The 14,459-nt window shown below is 38.6% G+C and overlaps 1 protein-coding gene and 1 pseudogene across 4 annotated transcripts in view; both read right to left on the bottom strand.

Annotated features, from left to right (window-relative positions):
- Nucleotides 1-14,459, bottom strand: part of TANK (TRAF family member associated NFKB activator) — a 143,222-nt gene that overhangs the window by 115,405 nt on the left and 13,358 nt on the right. The window contains exon 1 of one of the 4 annotated variants that reach the window (XR_007517834.1): nucleotides 3,418-3,591. The exons of 1 other annotated variant lie outside the window; for it this stretch is intronic. The gene's annotated coding sequence lies outside the window, so the exon portion shown is untranslated. Of the gene's footprint in view, nucleotides 1-3,417; nucleotides 3,592-14,459 lie in introns of those variants that run through there. 2 more of the 4 variants (XM_049887297.1, XM_049887299.1) reach the window with 2 other exon arrangements.
- LOC126077719 (60S ribosomal protein L35-like) lies at nucleotides 12,126-13,377 on the bottom strand (annotated as a pseudogene).

Below are 14,459 nucleotides of genomic sequence, written 5' to 3'. Positions count from 1 at the left end.
CGCTTTACATAAAATAAGTACAAGCATGTTGAGCTTGTGTATTTTCTCACCCACTCAGTTGAAACCCACCCCACTGTGGGATCTGGCTACAGTAGAATGTCATTACCTCCCAAGTAAAAAATTTCCCAGCCAAACTGGGAAGCTAGAATCTGATGTCTTCCCAGCTGAATTTCACTCTTGCCTTCTTTGAGGGCATAGAGGAACTTGCCCATGTGGAAGCAACACCCTTTCTTTTATAATCATACTGGAATAGATTAGGGGACAAATAGAGAACAGAGTAGATAGGAGAGAGAAAGACTATCAATGCATTTAGCAGATTAGCCTTTTCTCTGACTATGAAAAAGAAAAAAAGAATAAAAATGACCAGGATCAATACAACATTTCTTCTTTGTTCTTAACATTATTGGTATCTCAGACCTTCTTATTTATTTGGATTTACTCTCAGTTTTTGTTTGTTTAAGTTCTGGACTTTTTGCTAAATAATGTTGCTGTTTTAAGAATAAGGTACTGCTAGGACCATATGGTTCCATGAGTGAATTCCTTCAGACCTTCAAAGAATAGAGAGTTCTTACACTATTTAAAATACTTCAGAGCAATTACTTCTCTGTTCTTTTCATGAAACCAGCATAAGCTTTATCAAAAGCTGGCAAAGATAACACAGAAAAAGGTGACTACAGATGAAACCCACTTATTGATTTAAATAAAAATGTTATCAAACAGAAATAATATGCATTTAAATATTACACCATGACTAAGTAAGTGTGTAGGGCCTTGATGGCACAGTGGGTTAAGAACTCGGCTGCTAACTAGAAGGTCCGCAGTTCGAATTCACCAGCTGCTTCTTGGAAACCCTATGGGGGTAGTTCAACTCTGACCTATAGAGCTGTTTAGTTGGAATCCCACTTGACTGGGAATGGGTTTGTGTTTTTGTTAAGTAAGTGCACGTTCATGAACTAGAAATACTAATAAGTCAAAGAAGAAAAGCACAAACGATGGGTCAAGACAGATACTGAAAAACCAATTGACAAATTCAACCTCCATTCCTGATAAAAAATGTTTAGTTAAGTAGTAATAAAAGAACATTGTCTTAACATGACAAGAAATACATATATCAAAAGAACACCCAATATCTCTCATGTAATAATGTTCTGAAAGTGCTATCCAGTGCAAAGAAAGAGACAGAGAGAAAAGAATACAGACACAATCCAAACATCTATTCTTGTAAAAGTCCTAGTACACTACAAATATTAAGGAGCACTTCCTTAACTTGATAAATAGAAATTATTGACAATTAACAGTAGACTTCATATTTAATGGTGACATAGTAAAGACATCCCCAAATTAAGAAACAAGATAAGGATGGTCGGCATCACTGTTATTATTTGTCACTGTTCTGGAGAAGCTAGCAATTCATGAAGCCAAAGAAAGAAGTATAAAGGAAGAGGTAAGATCACCATTATATTTAATGATTGTTTTTCTAGAAAATTCAAGAGAAACAATTTATTGAAACTAAGAAGGTTGACCAGACATATAAACAATCATCTACTACGTACCAGCCAAAATACATTGGAGAATATGACAGCTAAAATCTCAAATGGGTTATTTTAATGAAACATGTACAGTTTATTCTAAACTTTATCTGGAAGAAAATGCAGTAAAAGTCAAGAAATTTCAGGGGAAAAAATGAGAGATTTGCCCAATGAATTACTAAAAATATACCATAATCAAAGCAAAGTGGTATTTGTATAGGAAGAGACAAATGGATCAAAGTAACGGAAGAATCCAAAGGAAATCCATGTACACATGAGAATTTACTATATTAAGGTGGCATTTCCAATCACTTAGGAAAGAGTTGATTTCAACAAATAATCTCAGAAAAAATGGCTAACCATTCAGTAAAATCAAACAAATAAACTCCTACATTATATAATGCACAAAAATAACTTTTAGATGCTTTAATAAGTAAAGCATAAAAAACCGTAAAAAGAATTGACAAAACAGGAGAATCTTTTAGCAATTTTTGAGTGCGGACCCCCTTCTTCAGCAAGACAAAACCCAGCCATTTTAAACTAAAAGTTCAAAAAAATATTTGCCATATATTTCATAAAAGATCAGTATATCTGTATCCTAATAAATAATTTTGAAAAATTATGGGCAAAATATATGGGCAGACCATATTAAGAGAAACAGCATATCATGCAGACATTAAAAAGATGACAGGATTTTTACCATATATTTTTGGTCTAAAAAAGCAAATCATGAAACAGTATATATAATCTCATTTATAAGAAAGAGAAATAACATTGTTTATGGACATGTAAGAGATGTGCAAGCTGTTGGATTACCTATGGCTGGGGAGAGGGCTGAGGAGTTTCACTTTCTGCTTTATGCACAGTTGCATTATTCGAGGATTTTTTTCCCTTTCCAAAACAAGGGAGACAAAAAACTGTTCAACCGCATACAGGGCTTGCTTCTCTGCTACTTCTCGTTTGAAATGTGTACTCCAGTCGTGGTAGGGAAGCAGATCATCACATTTTCCTTCCCAGAACATACAACCTTTACTACCATTTCTCCTTTAGGATAACTTGTCAAAAGCATCTACCGTGAGATAAGGACACTTTACACAGTAAGGCTGCTCTACTTCTGCTTATTGCAGCATAACAATAAGAGAGACACAACCCCTCTTTGGTTAGAACATCTCCCTCCCCCCCCAATCCCCTTTTTCCCCTTCTTGATCAGTACAGCTTTTTACGCTGTTTACACCGGGGTGGGGACTCTACCTAACGCCGGGGTTCCCACAGGGGGCAGGGTTTGCTTCTGCTCTTTCTGCCTCGGCCACTCATTCTCTCCGTAACCCTCTGGGAGGTTACCCAACTTCTCATTGACAAGGCTATGATGACACCCTACAGGAAAGCAGAGAGCAAAATTGTGCAACGGCCTTGGGAAAAACAAGACAGAATCTATTAAGAAGTTTTCAAAAAGTAACCACAATGGTACTTGCTTCTGGGAGGCAGCCCTTGTCCCAAAGGGAAGTCGGGGACATTCCTGACCGGGTCCAATCTCACCCAGACCAAGCAGGCCCGGTTGCCCCCGTTTCCCGGGCAAAGAAGTCAGTCACTAAGAGTGGAGTCGGGCGGAATCCCTCCACTGGAGCTGTCCGGGCGGGGGCCGTCGTTGCTGCGACAACGTCACCGGCCGGGAAAGTCCCTTCTGGGCTCCGCTCCAAAACTGGGACGGGGCCGCTTCTCTGACACAAATCCCTCTCCACTCCGACTGGTAGTCTCCGCAGTCCCTCAGCTTCTCTCCCTGACGCGCTCATGCTGCCAGCGCGTGCCTCTCGCTCTCACACACAAGCTCTCCGTCGCTGTGCTAGATGGATTCAGACACACCAACTCACTCACGAAGTTTCTTACTCACAGTTGAGGGATTCAGCCTTGGTCTCTCATGCCTCAAGTCTGCGGCGCCCGCCGAGTGACTCCAACCGGAAGTTGTTTTTCGTTCCTGTTCAAAGGGCGGCGCCTGCGCGTGAAGCCATTAACCCTTTACCCTCAACCCCGCAAGGCCAGGCCGAGGCCCGCTCTGCCTTGCTCTGCTCAGCCCGGCCCCGCCCAGCCTCGCGCCGCCCAGCCCCTCCCAGTCCACCCCCGCCTCTCGAGGAATATACGGAAAGGAATCCCTTATCAAGTTAAAAGATTACCAGAGGGTCTTAGCTAGATTTTTGGCACACAATAAATAACCAAGTCTGAGAACACCCTGGAAGTGAGTTAGAGTACCCAAGAATCACCTGACAGACTTGTTAAAGATGTAGATTCACCAACCCTAACCTAGAAATTCCCCTTCAGAGCAACTGGCGTGAAGCCCAGGAACATGCATTTTCAGCAGATCCTCATGTAAATATGATTAAGGTGGTTCAGGTTTACCCTCTAAGAAACGTTAAGTATACACACACATAGGTTTTTCCCTACCTGGTAAATGTACTTGCTAAAGTTGAAAGGTTGGTAAAGGGAAATAGACCTTTATTAGAAAATTTCTCATGAATTAAAACCTCCCCATTATTTCGTTTCCTAACCATGCCTTTTTCAACCATGCCTAAATATTCTCCAAGATAGAGATTTTAGATAGCTACCACAAAAGTATTTGTACTCACAGTTTTAGTTACAATACCTACTAGCTCAGGCAAGTTGCTTAATCTAACTGAACCTTAATTTTCCTATCTCACAAATGAGGACAGAGATAAGCTACTTCATTGGATGGATGGTTGCCAGGATCAAATTCTTTAATATTAGCAAAACATTTGGTTAAATTTAGAGTGCTCTGCTAATGAAAGGTGTTGTCTGGAGTCATTCATGTTGTGCTGGCTCCTTCTTACCATCAATGTCGTCCTTGAGATTCTTTTCAGGAAAAAGAAGCTGTGGTCAAATCCACAGCACATGTGGAAGCTTCAGAGAACCTTGAGGCTGGGACTGGGCACTTTGACTGGAGCATGACTGCATCTGGCTGAATGCACGTGGCACTTTCAGAAGCTCCGTGGTGATAACTTACTTATTTAATTAAAAAAAAAAATGTTAACAGACGGATCTGGACCAAGATGGTGGTCTGAGCAGCTGTGCACTCAAAAAACACCAAAACACCAAGCGGAAACTGGCAGAACCAACTTTGTTGGAACTCTGGAAACCAGTCAGAACGTTGTAACGACAAAACGAATGCTGAATTAAGAAAAAGGTAACATATAAACTGTAAGAAAACTTTTGGTTTTCTATTTGCCTGATCCCCCATCTGTCCCCAACTTGGCATGGCCATCTTGAAGTGTGGTTTGTAATCCCAGGGAGGGAACCTGCTCTCTGGCTATAGGCAAAGCAGACTTTCTTTACAAATTATTGCCTGTGTCTGTTTTAACCTGTCTGGGACCTGCTTGAAGGACTGAAAAAAAAAAAAATTTTTTTTTTGAAGCAAGGTATTAATCTCAGTTTATCCTGTCTCAGAACTCATGCAAGATGGATGAGCAGCAAGTAAATCCGAAGGATTATAACTTCCTGTAGATCCACAGAGTCAATGCAATCCCTGTAAAAATTCCGACAGCCTTTTTTTCGGAAATGGAAAAGCAGATTCTCAAATTCATATGAAAAGGGGTCCTGATTTGCCAAAGCAATCATGAAATAGAAGAACAAAGGAGGAGTCACACTTTCCAATTTCAAAACTTACTACAAAGCTACAGTAATCAAAACAGTGTAGTATTGGTGTAAGGATAGACATATAGACCAAAGGAATAGAATTGAGAGTCCAGAAATAAACCCATACATTTATGGCCAATTAATTTTCAACAAGGATGCCAAGCCAATTTTCAACGAATGATGCTGGGACAAATAGATCTCCATATGGAAAAGAATGAAGTTGGACCCATACCTCATGCCATATATAAAAATTAACTAAAAATGGATCAATGACATAAATATAAGAGCTAAAATCATAAAATTCTTGGAAGAAAATATATAGGCAAAGCTTCAAGTCTTTGTTTTTGACAATGCATTCTTAGATATGATGCAAAAATCACAACAAAAGAAAAATAAATTAGACCTCATCAAAATTAAAAATATTGTGCATCAAAGGACTTTATGAAGAAAGTGAAGATGTCTCTACAGAATGGGAGAATATATTTGATAACCATATATCTATATAAAGAACTGCTACAACTAAACAACAAAAAGACAAAACAACCCAACTAAAAAATGGGGGAAGGTTTTGATAGACATTTCAACAAGAGAAGTACAAGTGGCCAATAAGCACATGAAAAAATGCTCAACATCATTAGTCATTCGGGGAATACAAATTAAAACCACAATGAAATACATTTCATACCTACTAGGATAGTTCTTACCAGAAAAAATAACAAGTGTTGATGAGGACGTGGATAAATTAGAACCCTTGTACAGTGCTGGTAGGACTGTAAATTGGTGCAGCTGCTGTGGAAGACAGTGTGGTAATTCCTCAAGAAGTTAAACAGGATTACCATAAGATTCAGCAATTCAACCCCTAAGTAAGTCCAAAAGACTTGAAAGCAGGAATCAAGCAGATACTTGTACACCAATGTTCACTGCAGCGCTATTCACATTAGCCAAAAAGTGGAAACAACAGATGAATGGATAAACAAAATGTGGTATATACACACAATGGAATATTATTCTACCATAAAAGGAATGAAATTATAATACATGATACAACAGTGGATGAGCCTTGAACACATTATACTAAATGAAACAAAGTAGACACAAAAGGATAAATATTTTATGATTCCACTTACATGAAATATCTACAACAGGCAAATTCATAGAGACAGAAAGTAGATTAGTGGTTACCAGGAGCAGAGACCTTATGGCTTAATGGTTACAGAGCTGTTTGGGATGACGAAAAAGCTCTGGAAACAGAGGATGGTAATGGTTGCACAACGTTGTGACACTAATTAATGACACTTAATTATACACTTAATGTTTAAAATGGAAAATTTTTTGTTATATCCTCATGAGTACGGATCTAAAATTCTCAACAAAATTCTAACAAATAGAATTAAACAACATACTAAGAAAATCATACATCATGGTCAACTGGGATTCAAACCAGGAATACAAGGTGGTTCAACGTTAGAAAATTAATCAATGTAATCTACCACATAAACAAAACAAAGGAAGAGAATCACATGATCATCTCAATTGATGTAGAAAAGGCATTTGATAAAATCCAACACTCTTTCCTAATAAAAACTCTCAGCAAAATAGGAAGAGAAGGCAAAATCCTTATCTTAGTTATCTAGTGCTGCTATAACAGAAATACCACAAGTGGATGGCTTTAATAAACAGATATTTATTCTCTCACAGTCTAAAAAAAACAGATATTTATTCTCTCACAGTCTAGGGGGCTAGAAATCCAAATTCAGGACACCAACTCCAGAAGAAGGCTCTCTCTCTCTATCAGTTCTGGGGAAGGTTCTTGTCCTCAATCTTTCCTGAGCTTCTCAGTACTGCGACCCTGGGTCCAAAGGATGTGCTCTGCTCCTGGCTCTGCTTTCTTGGTTGTAGGAAGTCCTATTGCTTTGCTCACTTTTTTCTCTTTTTATCTTTTGTAAGATAAAAGGTGATGCAGGCCACACCCCGGGGAAACTCCCCTTACATCAGATCAGGGCTGTGAACTGAGTAAGGGTGCTGCATCCCACCCTAATCATAACCTACTCTTGCCTCATTAACTACAGGTAGAGATTAGAATTTACAACACATAGAAAAATTACATCAGATCACAAAATAGAGGACAACCACAGAATATTGGGAATCATGGCCTAGCCAAGCTGACACGTATTTTGGGGGGACACAATTCAATCCATAACAATTCTCAACACGGTTAAGGGCATGTAAGCAAAACCAATAGCCGACATTATTCTCAATGGAGAAAGGCTGAAGCCTTCCCTTTGAGAATGGGGAGGAGACAAGGGTGCCCATTATCACCACTCTTATTCAGTATTATACTGAAAGTCCTAACCAGAGCAATAAGGCAAGAAAGGGAAATAAAGTATATCCAAATTGAAAGTGAAGAAGTAAAACTATCTCTATTCACAGATGACATGATCCTGTACACAGAAAATCCCAGAGATTCCACAAGAAAGTTACTGAATCTAATAGAAGATTTCAGCAAAGTGGCAAGGTATAAAATCAACATGCAAAATCAGTTGGGTTCCTTTACACTAACAAAGAGAACTCAGAAAAGGAAGTCAAGAAAACAATACCATTTAATAGCCCCCCAAATGATAAAGTACCTAGAAATGAACATAACCAGGGATGTAAAAGACCTATAAAATGAAAACTATAAAACACTACCCAAGAAACTAAAAAAGACCTATATATTTTGTGCTCATGAATTAGAAGATTTAATATTGTGAAAATGTCAGTACTACCCAAAGTGATCTATAGATCACTGATCAAAATTCCAACATTTTTTACTGAAACAGAAAAACTAATCTCCAACTTTAAATGGAAAGAGGCTTTGAATAGCCAAAGTGATATTCAAGAAAAACAAAGCAGGAAGCCTCACAGTTCTTGATCTCAAAACATATTATACAGCTGCAGTAATCAAAATAGCCTGGTACTGCTTCAATGACAGACACATAGACCAATGGAATAGAATTGAGAACCCAATTATAGGCAGCTGATTTTCAACAAGAGGTCCAAATCCATTCAATGGGGAAGAAACAGTCTCTTCAAAAAATGGTGCTGGCAAAACTGGATATCCATTTACAGAAAAATGAAACAGGATCCATACCTCACACCATACACAAAAACTAGCTCAAAATGGATCAAAGACCTAAATGTTAAAGCGAAAACTATAATATTCCTGGAATATAACTGTCTTAGTCATCTAGTGCTGCTGTAATAGCAATACCACAAGAGGGTGGCTTTAAGAAAGAGAAATTTATTCTCTCATAGTCCAGTTGGTTACAAATCCAAATTCAGGGTGTTAGCTCCAGGGGAATGCTTTCTCTGTTAGCTCTGAAGGAAGGTTCTTGTCATCAACCTTCCCCTGGATTAGGAGCTTCTCGTTGCAGGAACCCTGAGTCCAAAGGATGTGCTGTGCTCCCAGGGCTGCTTTCTTGGGAGCCACTCTCTGCTTGCTTTCCTTCCCTTTTATCTCTTGTAAGATAAAAGGTGGTGCAGGCCATGCTCCAGGGAAACTCTCTTTAGATGGGATCAGGGATGTGACCTTAATAAGGGTGTTACAATTCCACCCTAATCCTCTTTAATTTTAGTATGAAATTACAGTCACAAAATGGAGGATGACCACACAATTCTGGGAATCATGGCCTAACCAAGTTGACACATATATTTTGGGGACACGATTCAATCCACGACAATAACACAGGGACAAAGCTATGGTACCTAATTTAAAACACAACTACAAATGCACAAGCAACAGAAGACAAGTTAAATAACTGGGACCTCCTAAAAATTAAATACCTATGCTCATCATAAGATTTTATCCAAGAGTAAAAAAGACAACCTACAGACTGGAAAAAAATCTTCAGGAACAACATAATCTCTAAAATGTATAGAAAACTTCAACAACTCAAGAACAAAAAGAGAAGCTAACCAATTAAGAAGTGGACAAAGGACATGAACAGACAGACACTTCACCACAGAGGACATTCAAGTGGCCAACAAACACATGAGAAGATGCTTGTGATTATTGGCCATTAGAGAGATGCAAATCAGAATACAATGAGATACTATCTCACCCCTACAAAAATGGCACTGATTAAAAAAAAAAAGAAAACAACAAATGTTAGTGAGGAGGTGAGGAGATTGGAATCCTTATCCACTGCTGGTTGGATTGTAAAATGGTACAAGCACTATGGACAATGGTATGGCACTTCCTCAAAAAGAAACAGCCATACTTTATGAACCAGCAATCACACTCCTAGGTGTATACACTAGAGATCTATTAAAAGAAACTTGGACAGACATATGCACACCTATATTCATTGCACCATTATTCCCAATAGCAAAAAGATGGAAACAACCTAAAGTGCCCAATAACAGATGACCGGATAAACAAAATGTGGTACATACAAAAAATGGAATGCTACACAGCCATAAAAAATAATGAATCCTCAAAATACCTTATAATGTGGATAAATCTGGAGGACATTATGCTGAGTGAAATAAGTCAATTGCAAAAGGACAAATAGTGTATGATCACACTTTTGTAAGAACACAAGAATAGATATATACACAGAAACCAACGCTCATTGGTGATTACCAGAGATGGGTGGGAGATTGTAGACACTTATTATTTTTGGTGATGGGATAGGTAGCATTGAATGTGGGTGAAGTGCACACAGTTTGACCAACGTAAATGATGTCCTTAAGAAGTGCAAAACAGAAAAAGGCATTTTTGGTAAAGGATATGACAAATATAATTTTGCGACAACGACCAAAAAATATTGTGTGTAGTTACACGAATATGTATATAGGCATACATGTGTATGGGTATGAATACATGAGTATGTATGTGTGCACAGATAGATGTATCTGTAGGCGTATGTACCTACAGGTATGTGTGTGCGTGCATGTATATCCATATATATAATACACCACAAAGGGGACACAGTTATGGATACTTCTTAGACATAACCAAATACCTCATGAGGTTGGTTTTCTGAGTTTGAAGGCTTAGGACCATAGTCTTGTGGGACAACTCAGTCAATTGGCATAGTATAGTTCATCAAGTTTATGTTCTACGTTCCAAAGTGTGAATAGTGTCTGGAGTCTTAAAAGCTTGCAAGCCACCATCTAAGATAAAATTATTGGTCTCTATTTGTCTGGAACAAAAGAGAAAGAAGGAAACCAAAGACTCAGAGAAGAAAGTAGTCTATAGGACTAATAGTCTATAGGAACCACAGCCTCATCTACCCTGAGATAAGAAGAACCAGGTGGTTCTCAGCTACCACTACTATACCATTCCAATCAGAGCCACAATAAATGGATCCTGATAGAATGGGAGAAGAATGTGGAACAGAACTCAAATTCTTAAAAAGTCCAGATTTACTGGTCTAGTTGAGACTAGAGGACTCCCAGAGAAACTCTTTAAACCTTAAACTGAAATTACCCCTAGAGGTCACCTCCTAGCTGAATAACAGATTGGCTCATAAAATAAAGAATATCTCTTGAGTAATAAGCTCCTTTAAAAAATCATCTACATGAGACCAAGTGGTCCAATATTATTCTAAAACAAAGATGAGAAGATAAGGGGATAGGGAAACTAGAGTATTGGAAATAGTATAACCAAAACAGAATGAATGAGAATGATGACACATTGTGAAAAACGTAACCAATATCCCTGAATAATTTACGTAGAAACTATTAAAAGGAAACCTAATTTTCTGTGTAAACTGTCACCTTAAACACAGTAAAATATTATTAAAAATTTTTGTTATATATATTTTACCACAATAAAATTATAAAATATTAAAGAAAAATATTGGATAATAGTTGCAGTAAAAATATGCTCATAAGAGTGGGAATAAGACTTTTATGAGTGGCATCTGGGATCTTAAAAGCTAGCAAGCAGCCATCTAAGATGTATCAGTTGGTCCCGATGCACCTGGAGCAAAGGAGAATGAAGAACACCAAAGAAAGAGTCGAAGAAAATATTAGCCCAAGAGACAGAAAGGGTCACATAAACCAGAGACTCTATCAGCCTGAGACTAGAAGAACTAGATGGTGCCCAGCTACCACCAATGACTGCCCTGACAGGGAATACAACAGAGAGTCCCTGACAGAGCAGGAGAAAAGTGGGGTACAGAACTCAAATTCTAGTAAAAAGACCAGACTTAATGGTCTGAGACCGGAGAGATCCCAGAAGACGTGGCCCCCGGACTCTCTTATAACCCAGAACAAAAACCATTCCTGAAGCCAAATCTTCAAACAAAGATTAGACTGGAATATAAGACATAAAACGATACTCGTGAAGAGTGCGCTTCTTCGATCAAGTAGATACATGAGACTAAATGGGCAGCTCCTGTCCAGAGGTGAATCGAGAAGGCAGATAGGGACAGGAGCTAGTTGAATGGACACGGGAAAGCTGGGGTGGAAAGGTGGAGTGTGCTGTCACGTTACAGAGAGAGCAACTAGGGTCACATAACAACGTGTGTATAAATTTTTGTATGAGAAACTAACTTGAGCTGTAAACTTTCACTTAAAGCACACACACACACACAAACACACACAAAAAGAGTGGGAGTAAAAGCTGTTTATCTTCTCTTGGTACCACCAACTCATAGATGATCTTAGATGTAAAGAAACAGAAGGAAATTCAATCCCTGACATAATTAAAAATGGGTAAACCACAAAACACACACACACAAACTAAATCAGGACACCAAAATATAAATAGTAGCTATTTCAAGATGGTGGGATTATGGGTGATTGTTTTTCTTATTTCCTGTTGTTTATCTGACTTCTCTACAACAAATATGTGTGACTTGTGATTTTTTAAGTTACAGAAAAAGTAAATGAGTTAAGAGAGACAATTTAGTTGAAAAAAATTAACCGTGTTATTGAGGTTTGTGTTTTATTCTCCCGAGATGCTCAGGCCTTGACTGTGTATTGCTGCGGTGGGTACACCTAGCTGCTCCTTTCTCTGCTGTTTCTTGGTCTTCAGGTTTTCCTCCAACATGTTGAGCCTGTGGTGCACAGCATGCATTTTCTCGGGCTGCAGATCCAGGGGCTTGTACTTCTTGCCATGGTAGAACTTTCTGTGGTTCTCCTGAGTTTGACTGATGACAATGAGAGCTCGGGGAATGGACTTGTGGACAACTAGGATTTGGGGGAGCTTGGGTGCCGCACAGCCTGTCACTTTGGCGATGCGCAGCTGGGACAGCTCCACCTTCAGATCGCCCAGCTGTTTCAGCTGCTCCTCCTTCTTGCCGGGAAGGTCTGGAGCCTTGATCTTGGGCATGGCTGAGCTCTAGAACCTCGCTGCTGCCTGATCCGAGGCAGAGAAAGAGTGAGGCATAATTTATATAACATGACCTCTATTTTTAACACTCACTGCTTTTGTACATGTCTAACACCATGGGCTCATAGTGTTTGGAAAATTAACATCATGGGCTAATAGTGTTTGGAAAATACCTCATCACTAAACACAAGCCCCTAACGACATTGAAGGATCAATTCAATAGCCAAGATTAAAATGACCTTGAATGCCCTTTATTGTTGGCAGGTAGAGCTTGCTCTGGAGCATCTAACTGTATCCATAGACTTGATGAAATTTCCAGAGTTGAGAATGCTTTTGCCTAGAGATCTTGGCCGAGCCATGCCTGAGCAAGTCTTTGGTCCATGATTCTTCAGCTTGAAAGGCTCAAGCCTAACTCTCGAGTTCTTGGGCTCTCCGTTTTCTGGTTATATGGCCCCAAATAACTTGGAATCTGCTTTCTCTACAGAAGAGTTCAGCATCTCACTGCTCCTAAAATATTATTTTTCCTCCTCCCAAAGCAGGACAATCAAATTCTGGACACCCCAATTTCTCCCTGTACTTCTGAATCATGGACCACTTACTTCTTTCCTTGAGCCAATAATTCTGATAATCTAAAAATCTGCCTTCTACATAAGTCATTTTGAAGATCAGACTTATTTTAAAAGTCAAAGTAAAAAATATAACTAAAATCTTTTTTAAACAAACAGAAACTTTTAATATGTAGCGTTTTGGTCAATCCAACAGTTTTCTTGTAGTAATTAATCAGGTTAAATGTGACAATACAGCACTGTTTTTGAGCAAATTGAAGGAGCTGCTTTGAAGATTTCAGATAGAAATTGTGGAATTTAATAATACATTCGGAATCTGAAACTGCACACTTAAGCATTTTGAAATATGGATGAAATACGGCTAAAAACTTTGAATAAGAAATGAAAAAATTAAATATACACGTCTTTAAAAATGTATTTCTTTCTTTCCACTCCCATGACATTGTAGTCATGAAGAGAAGTGGCTGCATACTTCTATGTGTGAAATACACATGAATGGTGGTAGGATTATTTTAGATGGATGAGTCTTGCACTGAAATGGCGTTAAACTTCGTTTTTCTACAATTTTTTTTAATTGACCTATAGTATGCCTTATAAGGTGAGGAATTAAGACATTTGTTTGAGAACTAATCCTTTAAAGGAATGACATCATTTGATTCCAATTTTCTGTCACTTGTGCTGTTATATAGCTCAGGTTAGTCAGTGGTATTTTGGCATTGGTGGTAGGATAGGGTGGGGTAAAAATGGGAAACTGCCGACTTATTAAAAATATTTTGGAATGTATTTTCAAAGCTGCTTAATATTTTTTTGAGAGCTTTGAATATAAATCTGGGGACAAGGACAGCTGCCAGTATAAACACTTACTACAACTTGGAATGTCAGGTATGCATCAATGACTTCTGTTAAATCTTTGATGTGAAATAGTGCTGTTAATAGAATACAGTTGACTTCTGATTTAAGAAGACATCTGGGCTGGCTGTTTCTGTCTCAGGCTCTCAAACTAAAATGCCTACAAAAAATCAGAAAAATACAAGACCTCATAATATCATCATCAGGCAGGACTGACAACCAGGACAGCTGTGTATGGTTGAGCAGGTTGTACCCTGTACAGCACAGACAGCTAGGTAGGCGCACACTTACCAAGCCTTTCCCTTTTGGGCCAGAGTCTTCCCAGAGGGATGCCTATTTCTAGTTACACAAAGGCACCATAAGAGAAACTATAATCCTGCTGACAATCAGTCTAGTGCCCGAATCTGACAGAATTTATAACCAACTGTAAGAGGTATGAGGCTGAAATGAACATGTACTTTGTTGTTTAAAGGCGAGCAAACCTGACGGCTTGAGAGATATTAAGGAAGCTGCCTTCCTCATGGTCCCTACCAGAGAAATGGACAGTAA

This window comes from Elephas maximus, chromosome 6, assembly GCF_024166365.1.
Source record: "Elephas maximus indicus isolate mEleMax1 chromosome 6, mEleMax1 primary haplotype, whole genome shotgun sequence".
NCBI lineage: Eukaryota > Metazoa > Chordata > Mammalia > Proboscidea > Elephantidae > Elephas > Elephas maximus.
The sequence above is the reverse complement of the archived record's forward strand: the minus strand, read 5'-3'. Positions and strand labels throughout refer to the sequence as shown.